We start from the raw sequence: 24,912 nt of genomic DNA, 5'->3' as shown, positions 1-24,912 counted from the left end.
ATTTACCCTGGTAACAAGGTAACCTACCTCCTTAAGCTAAACGTTCTTAACTTTTCAATTTACGGCCTTGAACAAGTATAAGGCTATGTTTTGGAGTCAAAATGTGCTTCCAGAATTTAAGCTACTCTGACTTTCTTGTTTGGCGTTGGTAAAGTTTACATAGGCAGTTCGAAGCATGCTCAGGTTACATGGCAACGTTCTGCATCTGGTCGTACCAACATGAGCAAAGCAATATATCAAAGAGACACTGGAAGCTAAACATCAGCCTATTTTCTATAGTTCAGGTATTTAGTTTGCAAATATCACAGCGTTCATACCGCTGGCAAGAGCGGATTCTCTTCTACCAAAACAAACGCCAGCACCTACAGCATTCCTCCTCGGTGCCCCTGCAATGAAAGGAAGTTAGTATATAGCATTTATTTTAAAACTTTAACAAAGGCAATATATTGAACCACATTCTTACAGCTGATTTTAAGTCCATATTTTTAGTTTGTCAATCAATGAAAACTGGACCCCATTTTAAAGATCCTTTCATGTAATAATTCATTTATAACAATAACAATAACGTTCCTGAAGCAATATAGTAACTATCTTATTGTAAATATCTCTACTGAACGAATTTACGTATCCCAAATTATAAATTAGTCCAAACCCTTTTGTTATATATTCGCCAATAATTTCAGTGATCAACCAGTTGTAAAGTCGTTGAAGACTGCTTAGTCGGTAACGTACCTGATAACATATGCAACGTAACAACATTACTACGAAGGTCAAATATTCCTGTCGATCGTCTTACTCTTAATATACGTCTTCCCACGTACACTGAAAGACAAACTATTTAATGGGTTATCTGAAAAAGCATCAATTGAATAACAAGAGGGTCATGATGACCCTGGATCGCTCAACTGAGTAATATGAGCTACATTTTTCAAATGTCATACTGATGCTAAAATATTAAGAAAGTAGGCCAGTAGGTCACATTCATAGTCACTGAAAGTCAGTGTTAAGATCGATGTGCAAAACTGTATATGTCATCCAAATTTCAAGACTGTATCTTAAAAAAGCAAGAAAGTAGGCCAGTAGGTCAAGGTCACAGACAAGTGACCCATTATTACTTGAGGTCATCAGGTAATTATAATTAAACAGTCTAGGAAATATGACCAGATGATTTTTAAGTATTTTTCCTATGTAAATAATATATACAAGAAAGTAGGTCAGTAGGTCACATTCATGGTCACTGAAAGTCAGTTTTAAGATCGATGTGCAAAACTGTACATGTTATCAAAATTTCAAGGCTGTATCTTAAAAAGCAAGAAAGTAGGTCAGTAGGTCACATTCATGGTCACTGAAAGACAGTTTTAAGATCGGTGTGCAAAATTGAACATGTCATCCAAATTACAAAGCTGTATCTTAAACAACAAGAAAGTGGGTCAGTAGGTCACATTCAAGGCCACCGAAAATCAGTTTTCAAATCGAAGTGCAAAACTGTACATGACATCCAAATTTCAAGGCTGTGTCTTAAAAACCAAGAAAGTAGGTCAGTAGGTCATATTCAAGGTCACTGAAAGTCAGTATTAAGAGCTGTATGCAAAACTATACATGTCATCCAGATTTCAAGGTTGTATCTTAATACTTAAGAAAGTAAGTCAGTAGGTCACATTCATGGTCACTGAAAGTCAGTTTTAAGATCGGTGTGCAAAACGGTATACGTCATCAGAAGTTCAAGGCTGTATCCTAAAAAATAAGAAATTAGGTTAGTAGGTCAAGGTCAAGTGATCCCTAATCACTTGGGATCATCAGGTAATTATAATTAAACAGTCTAGGAAATATGATCTGATATTTTTAAGTATTTTTTCCTAAATAACTTATGAAATATACATACAACAGGTGTCCCCCGGGGCGGGGCCTCATTTCACCCCAGGGGCATAATTCGAACAATCTTGTTAGAGATCAACTAGGCAATGATACTTACTAAATATCAAAGGCATAGACCGTGAACATTCAGGCAAGAAGATTTTTAATTTTTTTATCCTATGTAAGTCTATGTAAAACTTGCGATCCCCTTGGTGGGCCTCTTTTCAACTAAGGGGTTTAATTTGAATAATCTTGGTAGAGGACTACTAGGCAATGCAACATACTAAATATCAAAAGCCTGGGCTTTCCAGTTTCAGACAAAAAGAATTTTAAAGTGTTTCCTATACAAGTCTATATAAACCATGCGACCTGGGCCTGGGCGGGGCCATATTTGATCCTAGGGGGATTTTTTGAATAGTATTGGTAGAGGACCACTAGATGATGCTACATACAAAATATCAAAGCCCTTGGCCTTGTGATTTAAGACAAGAAGATTTTCAAAATGTTTCCCTATATAAGTCTATATGAACCATGTGACCTCCAGGGCAGGGCCATATTTAACCTTAGGGGAATAATTTGAACAAACTTGGTAGAGGACTACTAGATGATGTTACATACAAAATATCATAATCCTAGCTATTGTGGTTGTGTACAAGAAGTTTTTCTCTGTATAAGTCTACATAAACCATGTGACCCCCGGGCCGGGGCCATATTGGACCCTAGGGGGATAAACTGAACAATCTTAGTAGGGGACTACTAGATGACGCTACATACCAAATATCAAAGCCCTAGGCCCTGTGGGTTTGGACAAGAAGATTTTCAAAGTTTTTCCCTATATAAATCTATGTAAACCATGTGATCACCCACCAGGACGGGGCCATATTTGACCTTAGGGGAATCATTTGAATAATCTTGGTAGAAGACCATTAGATGATGTCACATACAAAATATCAAAGCCCTAGGCCCTGTGGTTTGGACCAAGAAGATGTTCAAAGTTTTTACTTATATAATAAAGATGGTACCTACCCAAGAAAATCTAAGGGGAACAACTTTGAATTTACCATTAAACTGACGCAATATAAAACATTGGTCAAAAAGGAAAGAAAAATCAAATAGGTCCTTTTACCAACAATGATCGGGCAGATAAAATATGACCTACATTTGTTTAAATCTCTTTGCATTCAATAAACCGCATCCACTTTTCTCATGGCTTACACTGACGGTTATTTTATAAGTGTAGTGAGGCCGTGACAGAAAGTTTAGTAGTGCATGAATATAATGTAAAATAATGCATTAATTTCGTTAAAGAAATTTTACGACATTAAGATACGTTTTAAAGTTTTGATCTTTTTGATATTTACAGCATTCTAAGGTAGCTGATAGGCAATGACTCTCTGCAATGTATTTTAAGCAATTCAACATTCTCTGGATGACCCTATCACGACCATCGTTTTCCATGAAAAACGAATAAATGCTGAAAAAGCATATGGAGATTACGTACTTTATTTGATGATTTTCGTTAGAGGTCAGCTTCCTTAAACAAACTATAAGGTGTTATATTTATAAGTAACTTCAGATATCAACATTAATATACAACTTAAACTGTTAACACAACTTGAAAAAAGATTCTTGTTGGGGCCTCTCATTTACAATTATGTCAACAATTATCACCTGAATAGAGTGCATTCATGAGTTAGAAATATTGATGGTAAAATGGTGTAGGGGTTTGTTTCCATTATAAAACCTTTAATAACTTCTTTCAGGTTTATTTTTGGTATGGCTTTGGTAAGCTTATAATTAACAGCATGTCATTCTCTTTCACTAAGAATTTTTTATTAGTTTTAGACTAGTCTTGGATTTTGGCTTTATCAAAAGACAAAGGAAGTTCAGTATAGGCTATTTCAAAGTGTTGAAAATAGACCAAACTTACTCTATACTCTATTGAATTTATTTAGCTGTAGAGACTTTTGATAAAGACTATAATTGGGGAAATCCTAAAAACGGTCAAGTTGTCCATTTTGATTCAGATATTTTGAGAAAGTTATTTTTTAGATATCAGATATTTCTATTTTACATGGACAGGAGTAAAGCCATAAAATATATTTCGTAAATTGGTGTACTTGGCTATCGTTTCACCATGAAAAAAATCTGTAAAGATGAATTTGAATTTCTTAGGTACCATCTCTACATACAAGTCTATATAAACTATGTGACCCCCGGGGCTGGGCAATATTTGAGCCTAGGGAAATAACTTGTAAAATCTTAGTAGAGGACTACTAGATGATGCTACGTACCAAATATCAAAGCCCTAGGCCCTGTGGGTTTAGACAAGAAGATTTTCAAAGTTTTTCCCTATATAAATCTATGTAAACCATGTGATTTAACCTTCCCCCCCCCATACCCCCCATCACCACCCACCCACCCAAGGCCGGCCATATTTGACCTTAGGGGTATAATTTGACAAAAATCTTGGTAGAGGATCATTAGATGATGCCACATACCAAATATCAAAGCCCTAGCTACTGTGGTTTTGGACGAGAATATTTTTTAAAGTTTTTCGTTTTGGTTGCCATGGCAATAAGAGTTCTGTAGGGAATTCATTTCTTTGACTAATTGTTACTGCGGATCATGCAAGGAACATTCCTGTGAAGTTTCATCAAAACTGGACTGGTGGTTTAGGCTGGGAGGTGTTGACGGACGACGACGGACGCCGGACCACAAAATCTCACCCTTGAGAGCTAATAATAACAACTGAAACAATAGCATACTGAAATATAAATCAATACATGATACGGTAACGACGACAGTTGATTTCCGTCCTGCAACTTGTCTATTTGTGCTCTTAAATGTTTTGCTCCTTTTCCTCTGACTTCTAGCAAGTAATTTGTGTACTGATACATCGAACATGCCCTATCTATATGTATTACTTGATACAATAGGTTATCAGAAGAGTAGTTTTAACTGGGATGCCCGTTATAATGACCCTTTTATTATTACCCTATTTTGTTTTGATACCGATCAAAATCTTCAGTGTTTGTCAATGCTATTTCAACTGAAAGCAGTTTTGTGTGCGCTATTTGTAGAACTGTGTCAAGTCAAGCATTTTAAATGAAAGTAGTCCGGAAACATACAATTCAAAAGGTACAATACGGATTTATCTGCCTGTTTCTATTTACTTCTGAAATACAAACCGTTTTTTTACAGAATTATCTAGGTATGTAATAAAATCGGGTAGTTTTGTCGCTTTTGTAGAGCTTGCCTCGGCGAGGATTTTTTTTTGCATTTTCACTGACTCTTCTAACAAGTTGAATTTAGGGTGTGCGAGATTGGCATGTCCCAACCACTTTTAACCCCCCTCTCCTCCTCCCTGTTTCGTTAACAAAGATTATTAGCAGTTCTAAGGCGGTCTTCTTATTTTTAACTTGCTTTGTCTGCGTATATTATGTACGTCGTAGTGTCTTGTACGCTGGCAGTGTATTTATACGCCCTCCTTTTAAAACAATTTTTATACTCCCATTTTCTTTCCGAAATACTGTATTGATTAATTATATCTATGAAGAGCTATTCTACTGTATCGTTCAAGCTGTACTGCGGTGAGGGACTATCCTTGCTACGCGTCCGTGGATTCTGCTGTTTACTTACTTTGACCTTTGATATTAGAATAAACTGAATGGGTTACTATGGTAATTCAAATCTAATCGAATAGGACAGCTTTATTATTCCTTAACAGTTATAGCTACAAAGTCGCGAAACATGTGCTGCTTTGTCGTGAAACCCACCAAAACAAACAAACAATTATCTTTTAATACGATATTGATAAAAGAATGTCATATACTTTGTTGCTGTTTAGTATAGCAGAAAAGCTACATGTGCATGCTTAACTCAATGCCGTTAGCTCGACCCGTTGGCAAGATGAAAATTAGTACGTTCGCTTGTCAACTGCATAAATAAATAAATGAAATACTTAATAATATAAGTATGTACACATTTTACTAAAACACAAATGCTTTGAGATGTAAGTCTTAATTATTTTCGAAGTACAAAAATCCAGAATCATAATAATGACTCAATTATTAAACAATTTACCCGATTAATTATTTTTATTTAGTTACGGAAAGAGTCTTTATAATCGGATGTTTCTATTCATTTGACATTAATACTATCAAAAAGTACTGGTTGTTAAGTAAAATACTCACAGTTCGGTGTTGGCAGGCATAACTGATAGTCTCGTCGATCTGAAAAATAATGTCCTAAATCAATTATAACTGCAACTATGGAAGCGGCCGCTGTCATATTATCATTAAATGGAATTAGGGAAGTATTATCGAAGTCGGATTTGCTGAAATTTCCGTTTTATTTCGTTATCATAAGATTTTTTTAACTTTTAAGGCCTTGATAAGTGAGCGAGCTGAATATTCATTTTCGATAACATTGAAAGAAGATCTCACAGGGTATTTTAAACGGTGTAAATTAAATTTATTTTATGCTAACTAATGAAATACTGTATTCTATCAGTTAAATATTTTTATATCTCATCACTCACACTGTGAAAATATGAAATTTATATTTTCACACTGTGAGAGATATAGCTCTGCCCCCTCATACATTGTGTATGAATTTTAAATTATTTGCTTAAAACAGGATGAAAATTGTAGTCGCACTTTGTTCTTTATAGTATATTTCTCGATTCAAATTATTTTCTTAATGAGAATTTCATAACGTTATGCAGCAAAAAAAATAAAAAATAAAATGGAACTTTATGTTGTGTGCGTCTTTCTAACGTCACAACACGTCTGACGTCATGTCTGTTTACGCGCGTCTGTTTCCTGCGCTGAGATTAAAAATTATTGCAAAATGCACATCTCAACGGAATGGAGCATAAAATAAAAAGAAAATTTGTTTGTTTTCGTGAATATTGAATATATCTCACCTCGTGAAAATATTTGAAATTTTCTCACTTTTCAGTGAGATATATTCCATAGTCACTCAAAACAAACAAATATCCTCTATATATTTCATCATTTATTGATAGGCATATCTTGAACAAATACGGATTATGAATATGCTTCAAACCAAAACAAGAGCTGTCACTATTAGTGACAAGTGCCCCCGAAATGTACCCAAGAATGCTACAGTTGTTTGTGCAAAATATGCCAGTCTGATTTATAGTTTAAATATAAATCATTTCGTGACAAGACAAAAAATTGTTCTCCAAAGGTAACATTGACCTTAGAGCTATGGGTCTGGTCTTGCGCATGACACATCAACCCATTATAGGGAACATTCGTGCCATGTAATTTTAAAATCCCTTGATGAATGGCAGAGTTATTGATTGGACCAGAAACAGACCGACCCTGTTAACCTTTAACTTCTAAGTGTGACCTTGACCTTGTAGCTATAGGTCTTGCGCATGACACGTTATGTAAATATAGGGAAGATTTATGCCAATTAATTTTAAAATCCCTTATTCGATGGCAGAGTTATAGACCAGACAAGAAACTGATCATATTAACCTTTAACCTCTAAGTGTGACGACCTTACAGTTAGGGGTCTGGATTACAAGATGCCCTCTGGGGGTGTTTTCCAAGCCTGGTAATAAATTTAATAAACGCAATTTTCCAATGGAATACAAGCCATACTGTACATCATATAGTTTGTAAACAATTTGCGACAACAGCAACGCATTTTGTTGAAATTCATTAGAAATACAAATTTGAAACATTATCATTACCTCCCTTTGTCTATTTTGGTTTAACAGATTAGAAATAAATCTATCAAATGCAAATGTAAAACTAGAACTTAATAAATACAAAGAAATACTCAACTTTATAAATACGTTCATGCTAAATGGGGTAATTACAAAAAAAATATATAAAAGAATGTCAAATAAAAATTTTTGATAGGGATCTTAGTTTTTGCAATGCATACTACTTTTCTTTCATTTGAAATAAGTTTTACCATTACTCTTTAAGATAAGTTTAAATTTATAATCTGAAACGGATCGACTTATTTGTGGCTGGTCTTAAAAATGTCTATTTTATACATAATATAAAGAAAATAATATTAAGGCCCAAATGTTTTATTAAAAAAAAAAACAAAGGCAACAATGAGATAAGTCCAAATATGATATAATAGGCATTTTTTGTCAGATTTTGTTAAGAAAGGAAACCTGCATTGCAATTTTGCTGCAAAAATGATCATTGTCATATGCATCATATCTTCACTGTTTTGTGTGTATTTTAGTTTTAAAAAATGCTAAATTTGCAGATTAAATTTTGTCCATGAATAGCTGTCAGATGTAAGATTTTCTACATTAGAAAGTTTAATTGTGTAATTTGCTTGCAAATTAAAGTAAAAATTGAGAAAATAAAGCAAAACACAGCCCAGCTAGGGGCCTTGTTAAAAGTTATACCGCTATATGATATTTTGAGGAAAAATTGACGCAGAGATATGGGTTAATAAAAATGCGAAAAATCTTGAAAACTAATTTTATCAAGCTGAAACTTGCTAATATTTATGCTGGAACTATATAAATAAAACTGACACTATAATAGTAAACCAACTGTTCTTATAGGTTAACAGTACAAAAGGAACTAGCTGGGAGCCATCTGATTAAGTCAGGTTATGATCAATACTTTTTGCTTGAGGTGGCCACATAGATCTAAATTAAAGCTATTTGGCGTGGATACGTCAGAAGAAAATGTCTGCGAACGTTGTATTTGGTGAAGTTAAACTTAGGTTTAGTATACGTATAATACCAGGTCACAGATGTGTTTTTATATGATTTTGCAATAATAAAGTCAACAAATATGAAAAAAAATCTCTCGTACATGTTGGAGATATATGACCACTACTTCTCTCTTAATTTTATGTCAGTATTAGGATAATTCTTTAAAATGCGGTAAGGATGGGCATAGCTATATGTGGAATATCTGTGAAAGAAAAAGCGCAAAACTTAGCAAATTGTCCCATCAAGAATCTGACCATCAATCTCTGATTACCATACTTTTTATGTAAACTGATAAAAAGTGGATATTGTATTTTAACCTAGCAAAAGGAAATTGCAAACTTAATTCGTTTAATTAAGTAAAAACACTGATACTCTTCTTAACCAAATTTGTCAATAAGATATCAGAAATGTTGTTAATTTATTATTATAGAAGTATTTTTTCATCTTGTATTTCACCTATATATCCATATCCCTTTCCATTTAGAATAAACCATTATTGTTCCTTTCAGCCACACTTTCTGTTTAAGTACCTAAATACTGTCCTCCTCGATTATACTGATGTATTGAACGTTAATTATTCTACAGGAATGTCAAACTGTAGGAGATATTATGATAATGTAAAATATTGTATACTTTTTTATTTACCTTCTGTTTCCTGTATGGGCAGATGTTGACCTTCTAGACTTTCAACTAAAATGTAAATATATTACCTAACTTATGCGACGAAAAGGATAAGGAAGTTTGATTATGCGAATTATCTAGATTTGACAAGTTACTGTAGTTTCAAATACTAGTTTGTTTACAATATTATCAGATTTAATTTCTTCAGAGAATTTTCTCTTGCCGATGCTAGCAAAAGTGCTACGTAACTCATTGTTGACAAACCAACATATCTAAACTCATTTCAGCGTTTTATCATACACTTCCAACAGACATTATATGAATAATAACAATTTGGTCATGAGTTGTCTTCTACCCATCATTTTTTTTTTTATTAGTTTTTTCGACCTGTCAAAATTATTTTTATATCTCCATTTTTGAGATGCATCATTCTTGCAAGTATCATAATTAATACTGTAATGTGTAACGTTGCAATAATTCCATATCAATAATTGTGCTTGAAACTGTTTTGATAGCTCTTTGAAGTCACATAAGAATTTCTATTGTATGTGCTTATTATTGCTAATAAAGAAACCAAAACTCAATCTAAAGGCCTTACAACGGTTCCTTTCTGACGGGCAAAGAAAATCATGAGATTGAATGCCGTTATAACTTTGGAAAGTTTTTGCCATTCACGGGAAGTTAAAAAAGTACTATGACCTTAAATGTTTCTGATGACCAACCTTGGCCAGCAGTCCAAAATTCAATTTACATATTGATATATTTTACGAACATTACATTAATAGTTACAAACCTAAAATTGTGCCGCCTAGCCGGAGTTTCCTCCTCTTTCCTAAAGCATGATTATCTCCCTGCCTTCTCCTTTTAACCCCTCGCCCACCTGAATAACAAAAAAGAAATAATAGATATGAGAACTGGCAACAGTTTTTAAACACTTCTCATGATATAATTCATCTGTGTGGTTTCGTATTTTTGGCATATGAATCCGAATAGCATTTACTAATATCAGAGAATATCAGTATAGAAAATGCAATGTATTTTCAACAAGTAGATACGAGTATAATTGTACTACCATGTATTTTATTAGTTCGTTTTCAGAAAGGTCACTGAAAGTGATACAATTTACACATATTCTAGTACAACACAAGCAAAGCGAATACTGCATTACTGTTCGTAATAAAGTACAAGACGGTCATGATGACCCTGAATCGCTCACTTGAGTAATATGAGCTTTATGTTTTAAATGTCAAACTGATGCTAAAATATTAAGAAAGCGTGTCAGTAGGTCACATTCATGGTCACTGAAAGTCAGTATTACGATCTGTATGCAAAACTGTTCATTTCTTCCAAATTTCAAGGCGGTATCTTAAAAAACAAGAAAGTAGGTCAGTCGGTAACATTCATGGTCACTGAAAGTCAGTTTTAAGATCAGGGTGCAAAACTGTACATGTTATCCAAATTTCAAGACTGTATCTTAAAAAATAAGAAAGTAGGTCAGTAGGTCAAGGTCAAGTGTACCCTAATCACTTGGGATCATATAATTAAACAGACTAGGAAATATGAAGTATTTTTTCCTAAATGACTTGTAATAGAGATCAACTAGGCAATGATACATACCAAATATCAAAGGCCTAGACCTTGAACATTTGGACAAGAAGATTTTTATTTATTTTTTCCTATATAAATCTATGTAAAACTTGGGTCCCCTGGGTGGTGGAGGGTGGGGGGCTCTTTTCAACTAAGGGGCATAATTTGAATTATCTTGGTATAAACCACTAGGCAATGCAACATACCAAATATCATATCAAAAGCATGGGCATTCCAGTTTCAGACAAGAAGATTAAAGATTTTCCTATACAAGTCTATATAAAGCATGTGGCCCGGGCCTGGGCGCGGCCATATTTGACCCTAGGAGGATATTAAGAGCATGTGGCCCGGGCCTGGGCGGGGCCATATTTGACCCTAGCAGGATATTAAGAACAATATTGGTAGAGGACCACTAGATGTTGCTACATACAAAATATCAAAGCCCTAGGCCCTGTGGTTTTGGACAAGAAGATTTTCAAAGTTTTTATCTATATAAGTCTTTATTAACAATGTGAACCCCAGGGCGGGGCCATATTTGACCCTTGAGGATAATTTGAACAAACTTGGTAGAGGACTATAAAATGATGCTACATACCAAATATCAAAGCACCAGGTCCTGAGGTTTTGGACAAGAAGATTTTTAAAGTGTTTCCCTATATAAGTCTTTATAAACCATGTGACCCCCCGGGGCGGAGCTACATTTGAACCTTGGGGGATATTTGGAACAAACTTAGTAGAGGACTACTAGATGATGTCACATACAAAATATCAAAACCCTAGGCCCTGTGGTTTTGGACAAGAAGATTTTCAAACAAATTCCCTATATGAGTCTATATAAACCATGTGACCCCCGGGCCGGGGCCATATTTGACCCTAGGGGGATAATTTGAGTAATCTTGGTAGAAGGTTACTAGATGATGCTACATACTAAATATCTAAGCCCTAGCTTCTGTGGTTTTGGACAAGAAGATTTCCAAAGCTTTTCCCCATGTTAATCTATGTAAACCATGTGACCCCCAGGGCGGGGCCATATTTGATCCCAGGGGGATAATTTGAACAAACTTGGTAAGGAACCACTAGATGATGCTACTTTACAAATATCAAAGCCCTAGGCTTTGTGATTTTGGACAAAAATATTTTCAAAAATGTTCCCTATATAAGTCAATGTAAACCATGTGACCCCTAGGGCGGGGCCATATTTGACACTAGGGGATAATTGTACAATCATAGTAGAAGTCTACTAGATGATGTCACATACAAAATATCAAAGCCCTAGGCCCTGTGGTTTTGGACAAGAAGATTTTCAAAGTTTTCCCTATATAGTCTATAGAAACCATTTGACCCCAGGGGCGGGGCCATATTTTATCCTAGGGGGATTATTTGAAATCTTGGTAGAGGACCACTAGATGATGCCACATACCAAATATCAAAGCCCTAGGTCCTATGGTTTTGGACAAGCAGATTTTCAAAATGTTCCCTATATAAAACTATGTAAACCATAACCCCCAAGGAACTTTCCTGTGAAGTTTCATCAAATTGGACTGGTGAAAACGAACTAATAAAATACATGGTAGTACAATTATACTCGTATCTACTTGTTGAAAATACATTGCATTTGCTATACTGACATTCTCTGATATTAGTAAATGCTATTCGGATTCATATGCCAAAAATACGAAACCACACAGATGAATTATATCATGAGAAGTGTTTAAAAATGCTCAATTATCCTATTAAAAGCACCAGTATGACCTACATTTTATTCAGTGTATGACATTTGAAATCATGTAAAGCATGTAAATGAATATGGTCGTGGTTGAATCATTGAATACAATGGAAATATTGTAGTGTCACAAAATTATGACACAAAATGAATAATGGGACTTTATAGTGTCATTGGTGTCAAATATGGAATTTCTTACGCAAGTGATACAGTAGGGTATCATGCATTTAAATAAGTATAGTTTTAAGTAGAATCTATTCTTGTTCAAAGTTATATTGTGTTTTACAGAGTCAGTTTGCTCTTTTGAGTATAATTAGGCAAGTGTCAAAAAGGCCAGCTTACAACACATTGATGCATTTTGGCAAGAAATTAAAAAAGAAAACTACATTGACATTGTCTAGCTAGTTTCTGTATAATTTTTCCAGGCAATCAGCAGAAATCAAGCATGCCAAAGTGTGACTGGATGTTTTAGATTGTGATAAGGGACCGTAATATACAATCATTTATGTACTGAAGCAAAAAAAGAAGAAGCATGCAACTTCCATTGTGTAATACATCTAGTTAAAAATCATTCCACATCCATTTAAGTTTTATATTCTATATTTATCTGCAGGGTATACTTTCTACCTGTACATGAAGTTTTATAATTCATACTCAGCCTCAAGAAAATCATTCTACCTACCCTTAAACGTTCATATTCTGCATTCAGTCTCAGGATTTACATATGTAGATTTTATCCTTAACCTTTATCATGCTGAACACGATTGATTATGCCTTTGCGACCAGTGTAGTTCATGTTAAGCATACAGATCCGTGCAGTCTGATCAAGATCTGCATTGTTCTGTTCGCAATTCAGTCAGTATATTTTGTAATCACCCTTTTAACAATTAATGGTACAGACCAAATTGTAAGATAGGCAAGTTCATTATAGAAATTTAGGAGGGTTAGGGTTAAATATTTTAATAAAGAGCACTACTTTCACTGCTGCACATTACCTGATTTCGTTATAGTCATAAAGGGAGGTAATTATAAACATTGAATATGTAATGGATTTAATAATATTCTGTACTATCATAATCAATATTCAAACTTTTGATCAATGTTGAAAAAGTAATTATCAAAAATAGGATTTAACAAGACAAACACATATTTGTGTACACACCAAAAAATGTGGAAGCAACATGATAAAGACAGGCTTTATGAGCCTTTAAAACTCATAATTTGTATTCAGTTTTATGAAAAACATTTTACGTTTGTTAAAGGTTCATATTCTGAAAATACATTCAGTCTTACTTTATGGTGCATACTGTGTATTCAGTCTAAGGAAATGCATCGTCACAAGAAGGCAAAATCTAGATAAGCACAATGTTCAGGAGAGAAACAAATCTTCTTTTTAAGTTATTGAATATTAGTGCTGCATATATTTCAAAAATTATAATTATACCACAAACATGGTAAAAGTTTGTCTTGGACTCCATTTACATATTTAATGTGTATGAAATATAATACTTATGCATCCAAACATTTAGTGCAAAAACAGCACATTAAAACATTTTCAAAAGGAAATACTTTCACCGTCTGCTATTCTTTTGTTTTTTAAATTGATTATCTTGAAAATTTATCCGTAAATCTCTTAAATAATTAAGTAATTTAATTATTCTTTTTCGTTATGCGAGAGTGTATGTTAGTTAGTTTAAACATATTTATTCCCAAAATGAAGTGCATATATTGATACAAATGTCATACTGTGATGAAAGCAAAACAGGAAAGGATAAGAATGAAAGACAAGTCTTATAGAATTCTTCTCCTTAGCGGACAAAATATAACTGTATGAGCGTATCGAACTAAAATCTGTAACGGGGCTAGGAATATAGTCTTAAAATGTGTAAGAAAAAAAATATGAATCCTTATTGATGAAAAGAAAAAAAAGGGGGGGGGGGGGAAGGACAATGCATAGTGAAGAGAAATATTTACATAAAAGTGGAAGTGAATTTTGAATGATAGAATGAGTCAAACGTAGAAGAGAAACGAGAAAGAGGCAAGGTATTGGCATGTCTCAGGGTTGCTAAGAGAATCTTTTACTTTCGGATATATATGTCTGTACATGAGTGAATATAGTCATGTTATCCTGATCAGAAAGGTCCTAGTTTCCAAACAGAACAGTATCCAAGTCAATTACAAAATTCCTCAGATTATCAAGAAGATCGTATCGACAACGATTAAAAATTCTGCACTCAAAAAAGAAGTGGAAATTAGTTTCAATCTGTCCACACTGGCACAATGGTGTGGGAGAAATATTATTTAGGTAAAGATGTTGATTCAGTGCACTGCATTTTGTTCGTTGTCGTGTATGGAGCACCTGAAGTTTCCTGTTTCCGGTGTAATAATAGACCGAAGTGCGCTGCTTGTTTTTATTTAAGTTTATTTTAAATGATGAAAGTGTTTCAGAATTACGGATATCTGGTCTCAGTAGGTTCCAATCACGTACAACAGAAGGCAAAAAAGAATTGAAATATAATGTTGTTCTAGCGGGTACACCATGTATATTTTCAGAGTTTCTTAGGTTGTAGCGGTTATCACCAGAATCAGGAACTAGAGAGGATAGATATGCTGGTGTCAGATTAGATTTCATTTTGAAAAACATGATAAGTCGATGTTTGTAACGTCTGTTGGAAAGTGACTCCCAGGGTACTTCTCTTTTTAGGTTTTCCAAGGAAACAAGTTTTGTAGCTCCAGAGACAATGCGAGCACATTCATTTTGAATTTTGTCAAGTTGGTCCAATTCATACTTAGTACAATTGCCCCACACTACGTCTGCATATTCGAGTATTGGCCTTATAAACGAAATATATATGGTTTCAAGGGAGCGACGGTCAAGTGAAAATTTCAATTTCCGCATTATATATACCCTTTTCCATGCCTTTTCTACAATGTAGTTGATGTGAGAATGCCAGCAACAATCGTTTGACAGGAAAACACCAAGATGTTTATGTTCAAGTACCTCGGGAATGATCTGGTTAAACATTCGAAGAGGAGGATGTTGATGAAAGTTTCGTTTTCTTGAAATTAAAAGGGCTTCTGATTTGGAGGGTTTGAGTGTAACAAGCCATTTTTCTGCCCAGGATGATATTGTTTGGATATCAGATTGGAGAAGATTTGCCGCAATATCCGGTTGCTGAACTATTATATATAGACTTGTATCATCAGCAAACAAGTTGATGCATGATCTGATTTCATCCACGATATCATTGATAAAGATAAGAAAAAGAAGAGGCCCGAGAATCGAGCCCTATGGAACTCCAGCTTTGAGAAATGCCCAGTTAGATTTGACTCCTGGCAGTACAACACGTTGACGTCTGTGTGAGAGATAATCTTGAAACCACATGTGAAGAGAACCTGTGATTCCTGCATATTCTAGTTTACGTAGTAAACCTTTGTGCCAGACTTTGTCAAAGGCCTTGCTTATGTCAAAAAAGACCGCACGAACTTCTAGACCGTTGTCGAGCGCTTTACAGAGAGTATCGTATATGAAGACAAGTTGATTTACCGTAGAGTCACCCGGAATGAAACCAGACTGTACAGGAGTTAAAAAGCGGGAATCGTGAAGATGGTTAAAAACATGCTTGAAAATGAGGCGTTCAAGAACCTTTTCAATAGTGTTTAAGAGAGATATTGGACGATAGTTTTTCGGAAGAGTGGCATCATCTTTCTTGAAGATTGTACTAACATTGGCTTCCTTCCATGTGGCTGGCACAGTAGAATGTTGAAGTGAAGCATTGAAAAGGTCACAAAGAGGAAAAGATAGTTCATGAGAAGCTTCAAGTAGAATTCTGTTGCTTATGCCATCAGGACCCGCGGCCTTGTGAACTGGTAGAGACTTTAAGACATCTTCAGTCTCTGCTGGAGATAGATGAATTTCATTTAAAAGAGTGGTAGCATTCGTTTGGCCAAGATTGGGTATCTCTATATTTTCGTCATCAATGTAAGTCTGCTCTTGGAAGTAATCATTCAAAAGGTTAGCCTTTTCAAAATCAGAAGATGTTGTTTGACGAGTATTAGAATTATATAGTGGAGGAATAACATTGTTATTCGTTTTAGAGATGAAAGATTTTAAAGTAGTCCACCAGTCTTTGGAAGAGAATGATCCGTTTTTAAGTTTGTCTGAAAGTTTGATGAAGTATTGTGATTTGGCTTCACGAATGAGCAAAACAGTTTCATTTCGTACTTGTCGGAATTTTTGCCATTGTTGGGGAGAGTTTGTTCTCTTAGCCTTTCTGTAAATACGTTTACGCTTCCGTATGTTCTTCCTTATATTACTATTCATCCAAGGGACGTCTGAGGGTCTAATTGTGACATTTTTATTAGGAATATTATGTTTTGAAATTTCTATAATTTGACTGGTTATATTGGAAGCATATATATTGATATCTGGATCAATACAGCTATTCCAGTTGAAATTGTCAATTTCAGCCCTTAGGCTGTCATAATCTCCTCTGTCGTATTCCCATACCAGTCTGTCAAAGCATTTTTGTTTCAATTTACTAAATTTGAGAAGCCCAAAAATAGGAATGTGGTAACATTGATCTTGTTCAAGGAAGTGTTCCCCAACACCAGAAAGAAGAATGTTATTTCTATTTGAGACGAAAATGAGATCTAATGTGGATGTTGAATGTTCTGTGAAATGAGTTGGTTCTCCGATAAGCTGTTCTAGATTAAATTGTTGTGTGATGGAAAGAATGTTTCTATGTGGAGTTGGACATAGAGCATTGTAGTTGAAATCTCCAGTTATGTCCGAGATGTTTGTGTCAATTGCAAGACCAATAGAGTCCTCAATTAGGTTATTGTATATGTTGTCAGAACTAGGAGGTCGATAGAAGACTCCAAATAGAATATGTTTGTTGTTATGAAGAACTATTCCCACCCATAGACATTCAAGACGATTAATCTCAAGGTCTGATCTGCGCAAGTAATGTATATTATCTCTAACATACAGAATAACTCCTCCGTGAGAATCCTCAAAGCGATCTTTTCGTTCGGGTTTGTGATATGAATGCAACACTAAGTCTTCAGAAGTAATTGAGCGATTTAACCATGTTTCAGAAAAGGCCAAAATATCAAATTCTGAAAGTTCTGCGTAAAAAATATCGAGTTTGTGTTGTATACTCTGAACGTTTAGATGAACAAAGGAAAGATGGTTTGAGATCGCTTCTGCATACTGTGATGTGGTTGTCTGAGAAGATATAGAAGAAGTAGTTCTAGTTGATTCTGGACCTGGATTTTTGTGAACATCTCCAGCATTAAGTAAGAGGCATGCAAGCCATAATGAGAATGTGACAACAAATAAAGAACTCAAAAGACGCAAAATGAACAGGCGATTATCACACAGTCGATCTATATTCTGCTGGATGATTCTCCGAGGATATCTTATTTTATTACAGATAAGAGTATTCTCTAACAAAGAGTTGTGCAGTGACAAGACGTAGTTTGGACAACTATAAATACTTAAGAATAGAAGAAAGTGTGATAAAATTGGTAGGAACCCGTGATATCGACGTGTTTTTGCAATGATTTCGTGGTCATGTGATTGAAAGGGTGGATAGTATGAATTCAAGAAAAGCCGTCATTGAAATGTGATTATAATCAGGATAACTTTTATAGTTTACAACCCCGAATGAGACATAAGAAGTAAGAAAACATGGGACAGGAGTTATATACATAAGACAAATAAGACAATGTATACACAAAAATAGAAGAGGAAGAAGCATATTTAGGAGGAAGGTGTTATCGTTGAGGGAAAACTCTAATATTAAAAGCGGGCCATAGTTATTAGTCTATTGAGTAAAAGGTAAGGACAATTTTGTTCACATACTTAATTATTTAGTGACAATGCTATTGTTAAAAAAGAAAGAAATAAGATGATGTGAATCTGACTGCACTTCGCTTAGTATGAAGAGAATTCTACATGGACTTGTCACTTAACAAATTATAAATAACATACATGACACACAAATATAGTTCCACACAAAGTATATGAGCATTTTACATCCACATACACAGTCTTTCGAAAACACGCTAATTCAATGTCATTATTCAGAATGTATGAATCAGCTTATAAATACATTTACGTAGAATACTTCAGTTACAATTAGAATTTATGATAACAATAACATTATTCAGAATGTATGAACCAGCTTATATGTACATTTTTCGTAAAACTATTCAGTTGCAAGTAGAATTTATGATAAATGACATTATTCAGAATACATGAACCAGCTTATATATACATTCTCATAGAATACTTCATTTACAAGTAGAACATATGATAAGAATGACATTATTCAGCTTATATACATGACTCGTCAGGACTGGATGTGGATTTAAGCTGAAAAACAGAGTCAATAGATCTACGTGCTAATTTAACAAACGTTATATATAAATAGAGGTTAACAAAACTTGTTATTAGGCAGTCTTTTAAATGTACCTTACATAAAAAAGCTCTTAAGTTTCGTAAATGTATACAGGTTAATTTGAATTATAAATCAACACTAAAATTTCGCTGGAATATCGTATCGATCATTGACGTTCATACATGTATAAGACTGAACATAGAAGCAAAAATAAACTGGGTATTAGATTTTGCATATGTAATTTTGTAAACAAAGTTCTATTACACGCAAGAATGAAGTATTACTAAAACAAAATGAATAAGAAAAAAATCGATAAAAAACTAGATCTAGATTTAAATGTAAATATGAAACAATATTATTCAGTTAGTGTAAATGCGGAACGCTAGCTTAGTACTCTGACCTCTGGGTATTTCCATTAAGGTGTATACACGCTATAAATAGCACAACTCGCTAAAAATAGTATTGAATTAATCCCCAACCTATTTGAAGCATAATTATGCAAACACGGTGTGTTGCTACTTATTGTCACGCATTAAGGGATTTGTGGCTTTAATTGAAAGGTTAGTATATATATTTATCATTTACGGAAAAGAAGTTGGAAAGGAAAAAGCAAAATAAAATAAACACGAGTGTGTGTACAGAACTTAGATATGTCGTCACATAATTTCATGCAGAATTTGCTTAGTTATCTCATAATTAAAAGAACATCGCTATAGTACATACATTTGGTGAGAAAGCAGACTACGACATGTAATTACTAGTAAAAGTGGGTTGCGACCATGGTAAGTGAATGCTACTTGTCAAACTAAAAATCATTATAAAATTCGAACAACGTAATCTAGTAAAACATGCATAATCATTCAGCTTAAACCGTGCAATATAATTTGTTTCCTCAACTCATTATTGCTAAAACGTTTTATTAGGCTTATAATTGTTGTACGAACATATATAAAACATAACATAAACAGTTAAGACGTGTGTCAGAGACTAGATAATACTTATTAACAAAATCTGCTACTCTATATGCTAACATTGCGTTGAGTCACTTGGAAAATTTAGAATTATTATTAATCATTCTGTATTTATCGGAAATGCTCGAATACACAACCATGCAACATAGTTATACAAACACATATAAATACAGAACATACAAAAGTTAGAACATGGAATTCAAGTGACACGTAGAGACTAGATAATAGACAATATAAAACAGTATTGAGACTGCTGCACTATGCTGTACTATGCGTTAATGTACCTGGAAAATTTATAATCATTAAATCATCCTGTATTTATCATATAATTACTTGATTACATACAAACAAAGTAACATCGATTTTTACTACATGGTTTGGGAGCCATTTTATTACTTAAAATGTCTCATCGTTGACAAACTTATAAAGCTTGGCAACAGATTTAAATCAAATACAACCCAGGTCAGTAGTGTAAGGTAAATCCTGTTTGACAGGTTGCACGTGAAAAGCGAGTAACTGTAAACTGCTAACCGCATTGTTTGGTGTTGTGAACAAAAATGTAAATACAGTATGTAGGTCACTGTGTCAGACTGTTTTAAAGCAGGTTGTTTTGTTTTTCAGACGATGTCACAAGATGCACAAAACAGCGTAAATTTAGTCAACATTTGCAGTGCCATTGGATTCATCAACACTGTACGAGGAAAACTGCGCAAGGTCACTTTGCAAAAAATTCTGCGAACACTGGTTTTCTTGTTTTTACAAGTTTTAATTAAGACGATTCCATCGGAGGACCAGGCTCCAACAATTGTGTTGGACTTCACCATTTGTCTTGCTTCAAAAAGAAGTTGGGACCGGTATTTTGTCAAATCTTCATTGATGAAGGTACCCTTATAGCCGTTAGATTTTAATGTCGACCTCTTTTTAAAGAATACATTGCGTGAGCGGCGAGAGACAAATTTCACTAATATGTCCTGAGGTCTGCCAGATGATTTCGGTTTACCGACTCTGTGTGAAACTGCAATGTCATTTAAAGTTAACTGGGCATCAACTGCAGAGCTAATATTAAGAACAAGTTGGTCGGTATCTTCGTTATCAGACTCTGCAACACCAGATACTCGAACACTATCACGTCTGCTATACTGTTCAGACGCATCCGCCTGGAACTCCAGCATATCAACCCTGTAGGAAAGTTCAGAGTTTTCTTGACGAAGAGCTTCATTTTGAGCTCGGAGAGAGTTAATTTGTGTTGTTAAGTCACTGAAGATATTTTTAACTGCTGATTGAACTGAAGCTGTTAACATGATATTCAGTTCATCCTGAATAGAGGCCTTTAACGTTTGAGCTATAGCCTGAATTGCGGCTTCATCAAGGCTCAGAGTTGTCGGAGATGGCGAAACAGTATCCATATTGGCTGGCGAATCGATTGAACAGGATTGAATGTTTTTTGGTGATTCATTTACAAATCTGTTTTTCTTTGGAACTAAAAAGTCCTCAGGAGAGGATATATCTCTCTTTTTACTGGAAGATAGTTCAGGTGTTGACACACTTACGTTTGTAGCGTTTCTGAATAATATAAATCCGGCTAAGTTACATGTTCTCACTAACACTGAGCGGAGATCACAGACCGTAACATTCCAATTGAAAAAATAGAACGCGCAAAAACAAGTTGAATATATGTCCATACATAGTTCAATTTATCAAATCCATTATATTTCCACTAGAGGCACATACTACCAACTATTCCAATATAATTACACCCCTCAAAGATCAGGCTAAGACTACATAATCACCAAAAAAATTGCTCGCTCCAAAAATATAAACATCGCGTCCGCCATTTTAGCCTCGTTTTTTTTGAAGAGTGTATGTTGAAGGATTGTGGTCAATTCTATTGTAAGAGTTCTTTCAGTATTATAAAATATTGAAATAGTCGATTCTAGAAAAATTACAATAAGGTTAACCATTCCCATTTATGAGTTTTAAGCCATTTTTCATTTTATTTTGAAAATCAATGTTACTTTATAATATCGTAGCATTTAAAGTAGCTTGAATGGTTCTGCAGATTAGTCCTTGTAATTTTTTCATCAATGAACTTTCTTTCTATTATATAAAGTAAAAAGTTTTGAACAGAATTTCTGACAGTATAGAACCCAGATCTATTAAGCATCCCACAAGCAATAAAAAGATACCGCAGATATATATTTCAAATACCTACCAAAAATCATATTTTAATTTTAATGAAAAAACTTAGTCTATAAAACAGGAACAGATATAAGATATACACTTTGTGAGCCAGCCTCAATGTTTCCCTCAGCTTAGCTGCAGCTGTATATTGCAAGACATATATTTTATGTATGATTACCCAAATGTTCTCAGTAACTTGATATAGGATGTAAATACAATAGTCGGTACTTAAACATTTGCCTCATTTCATTGTTTTTTTCCTTCCGGCCCTAGGCAGGTATTGATTTCATCTTTACTGCCTGTTTATATCTTGAATGAAAGTCATTTAACAGCTGATAAAACCGGTACATTTTGATTGGTGGATGAACAGATTTCTGAAGCAGTAAATAATATGTGCAGGTGCTTTGAGCTGTATTGTTAGACAGTATAATTTGTTGTAAGGCTCCTGTCTAAATAGCCTGTAAAACGTCATAAACCCGAATCCTCTGCGGCAGGGAACATTGACCCAGGGATCTGGGTCTTGCCATGATATTTTATTAGAAATATATGTGCCAAGTAAAATTGTAATCCCTTGGATAGTTGAGTTACAGACCGGACACGAAACACATCCTGTTCATGCCATGTTAACATTTGACTGTCAATTGTGTCTTTAAGCTACGATCTGAAAGTTGATTTGTGATAAGTAATATTACTTAGTATAACCTCTTCATGGATTATTGAGTTACAGACCGGACAGAATAAAAGCCTTGTTGAAAATTGACCTCAAAATATGAGCTTGACCTTTGAGCAAGATGTCAGGTTCTTGCGTATGACACGTCATCTCATCATGGGAAACATTTGTGGCAAGTTATATAAAAGTCCCTTGATGAATGATATAGGTATTGACTGAACACGAAATTGCGGACGGACGGACGGAATGACAGAATGACAGGAAGAAAAGTGAAATCCTATAGCCCTCAAAACTGATTTTCAACTGGTAGAGGACTTATAAAACTCATTTCAGATATTCTTAGATTTTTCTTTTACAGATGCTAACAAAGGCAAAAATAAATAAACGTTACATTATATGAACTTGAACATTTTACATGTAAGATATTAATATGATGACATTTTATTCACCTACGTGTTAAACAAAAATGTATTCCGTCGTCCATTTTGTGTAATTACGTATAACTTCCGGTCCAGAAATAAATATATATAAAATATATGGAATCCCAATATATGTAATAACAATTACTTATAATGGTGTTAAATATATTTTGAATAAATTATGATTTACTGCACTTTTAAAGAATACATTATTTATTGTAAAAATGTGTTACTTACCTTTCACGTTTTTCTTGCCATAAGAGTGACACCACTTAACTTCCAGTCAAACTTGAACACAGCAACAAATAATCCTGATGTTTTGTAAGACATAGCAACAGATGCATCCGAGAAGGTTGACAGCAAAATCTAAACACTTCTTTTAACGCTTATCATGAATTAAGCATTTCAGATATATTTTTATACAACATAAAAATAAATAACAGACTTTCACACGCACACACACACACACACGAGCGCGCGCGAATCCCACCAAATAATAATCAGTTAACTTTATACTAAATCTATAAAACGATCCTTTCGGAGCACAACAAATGAAAGTAAAACGAATATGAAATATGTAATTCCCAAATGAAAAAGGAGAAGTAAGTCTTAATTACAAATCCAAATTAACATAAGTCACATTTACAACAGTTAAAAAATAAAATAAACGGCCAAAGTACTATTTTCCAATCAACAGAAATAAGTAACTAAACAGACTAAATAAATATCCTTATCAAACAGAATTAATCATAATTTTTATGGTCCTGTTCAATATCTTTTCATTGAAATCTAGTTTGTATTTCAAAATTATCAAAAGAAATATTATATATAATATACGTGTACAATAACGGTGGTGTGAATGATACCACAACGGCCTATTCAAAACAATTTGTTAGACCTCAATACACTTAACGAAGCATATTAATGTGATATCTAATAACCAATCTTCCTAAATTAAATAATGACATTAGGTCTCTAAAATACATATATACATTTTGGATAACAATTCAAAAGTCAATAATGTATGTTTACAAAGGAAGTCAAAACAGTAAACAACTATAAAACAGTCTCTAATTCATAATATATTTTAGAACTATTTGTGTGTCTTTATTTGTTTATGCTTATCTTTTCCCTATGTTTAAAATCAAGTTTCGTATACTAGTTTAGTACATATCAGAGTAACACAGGATTTTAGTATTGTTTTTCATTTGTTTGCATTAGACTTTCTCATGGTAGATCATTATTATAACACACTGTGTTTTAACATGTAAATTCTGATTGAATAATGTAGAGTAATGATAAAATACCCATATTCCACTCGCAGCCGCTATATATTATTTTAACATTATTGAATAAAAGTACCATCATAGAACAACTTCAACACCTGAATAGGTTGTTAACGTCCAGTAATGCTCTTGTGAAAACGAAAATAACGTCCAAATTCAACATGTAATAAAATACAGGATAGTTGATAAATTGCTTGTTGGATATACATTGTACTTTGATTCCGTCTAATCGATAAAAATACACGAAATCCTTCTTCCTATATATTTTACACATATAAGGCTTACAATATTTACAATGTTGTCACATGCCTGTATAAGGTAACGCAACCTCACGTCATACTGAAGAATTATAGACACAACTGCCAGAAATTAAAAATTAGAGGACATGTATCTTTTCACAGACATTTGGGGTCCAGACCCCACCACCCCACTCTCCTCCGTCCCTGCTTAAGATTAGCCAATA

General features: G+C 34.0%; 1 long non-coding RNA gene across 1 annotated transcript; it reads right to left on the bottom strand.

Annotated features, from left to right (window-relative positions):
* Positions 1-731: 731 nt before the first annotated feature.
* Positions 732-23,986, bottom strand: LOC128555307 (uncharacterized). Its single transcript, XR_008369966.1, has 4 exons — positions 23,401-23,986; positions 9,999-10,085; positions 6,051-6,089; positions 732-822 (listed from the first exon to the last, which is right to left on the bottom strand). It is a non-coding gene; the product is annotated as an uncharacterized LOC128555307 (long non-coding RNA).
* Between the last annotated feature and the right edge of the window lie 926 nt (positions 23,987-24,912).

Source organism: Mercenaria mercenaria, chromosome 2 (genome assembly GCF_021730395.1).
Source record: "Mercenaria mercenaria strain notata chromosome 2, MADL_Memer_1, whole genome shotgun sequence".
In the NCBI taxonomy this organism is placed as follows: domain Eukaryota; kingdom Metazoa; phylum Mollusca; class Bivalvia; order Venerida; family Veneridae; genus Mercenaria; species Mercenaria mercenaria.
Note: the sequence above shows the minus strand (reverse complement) of the source record. Positions and strands in the feature narration are given on the sequence as shown.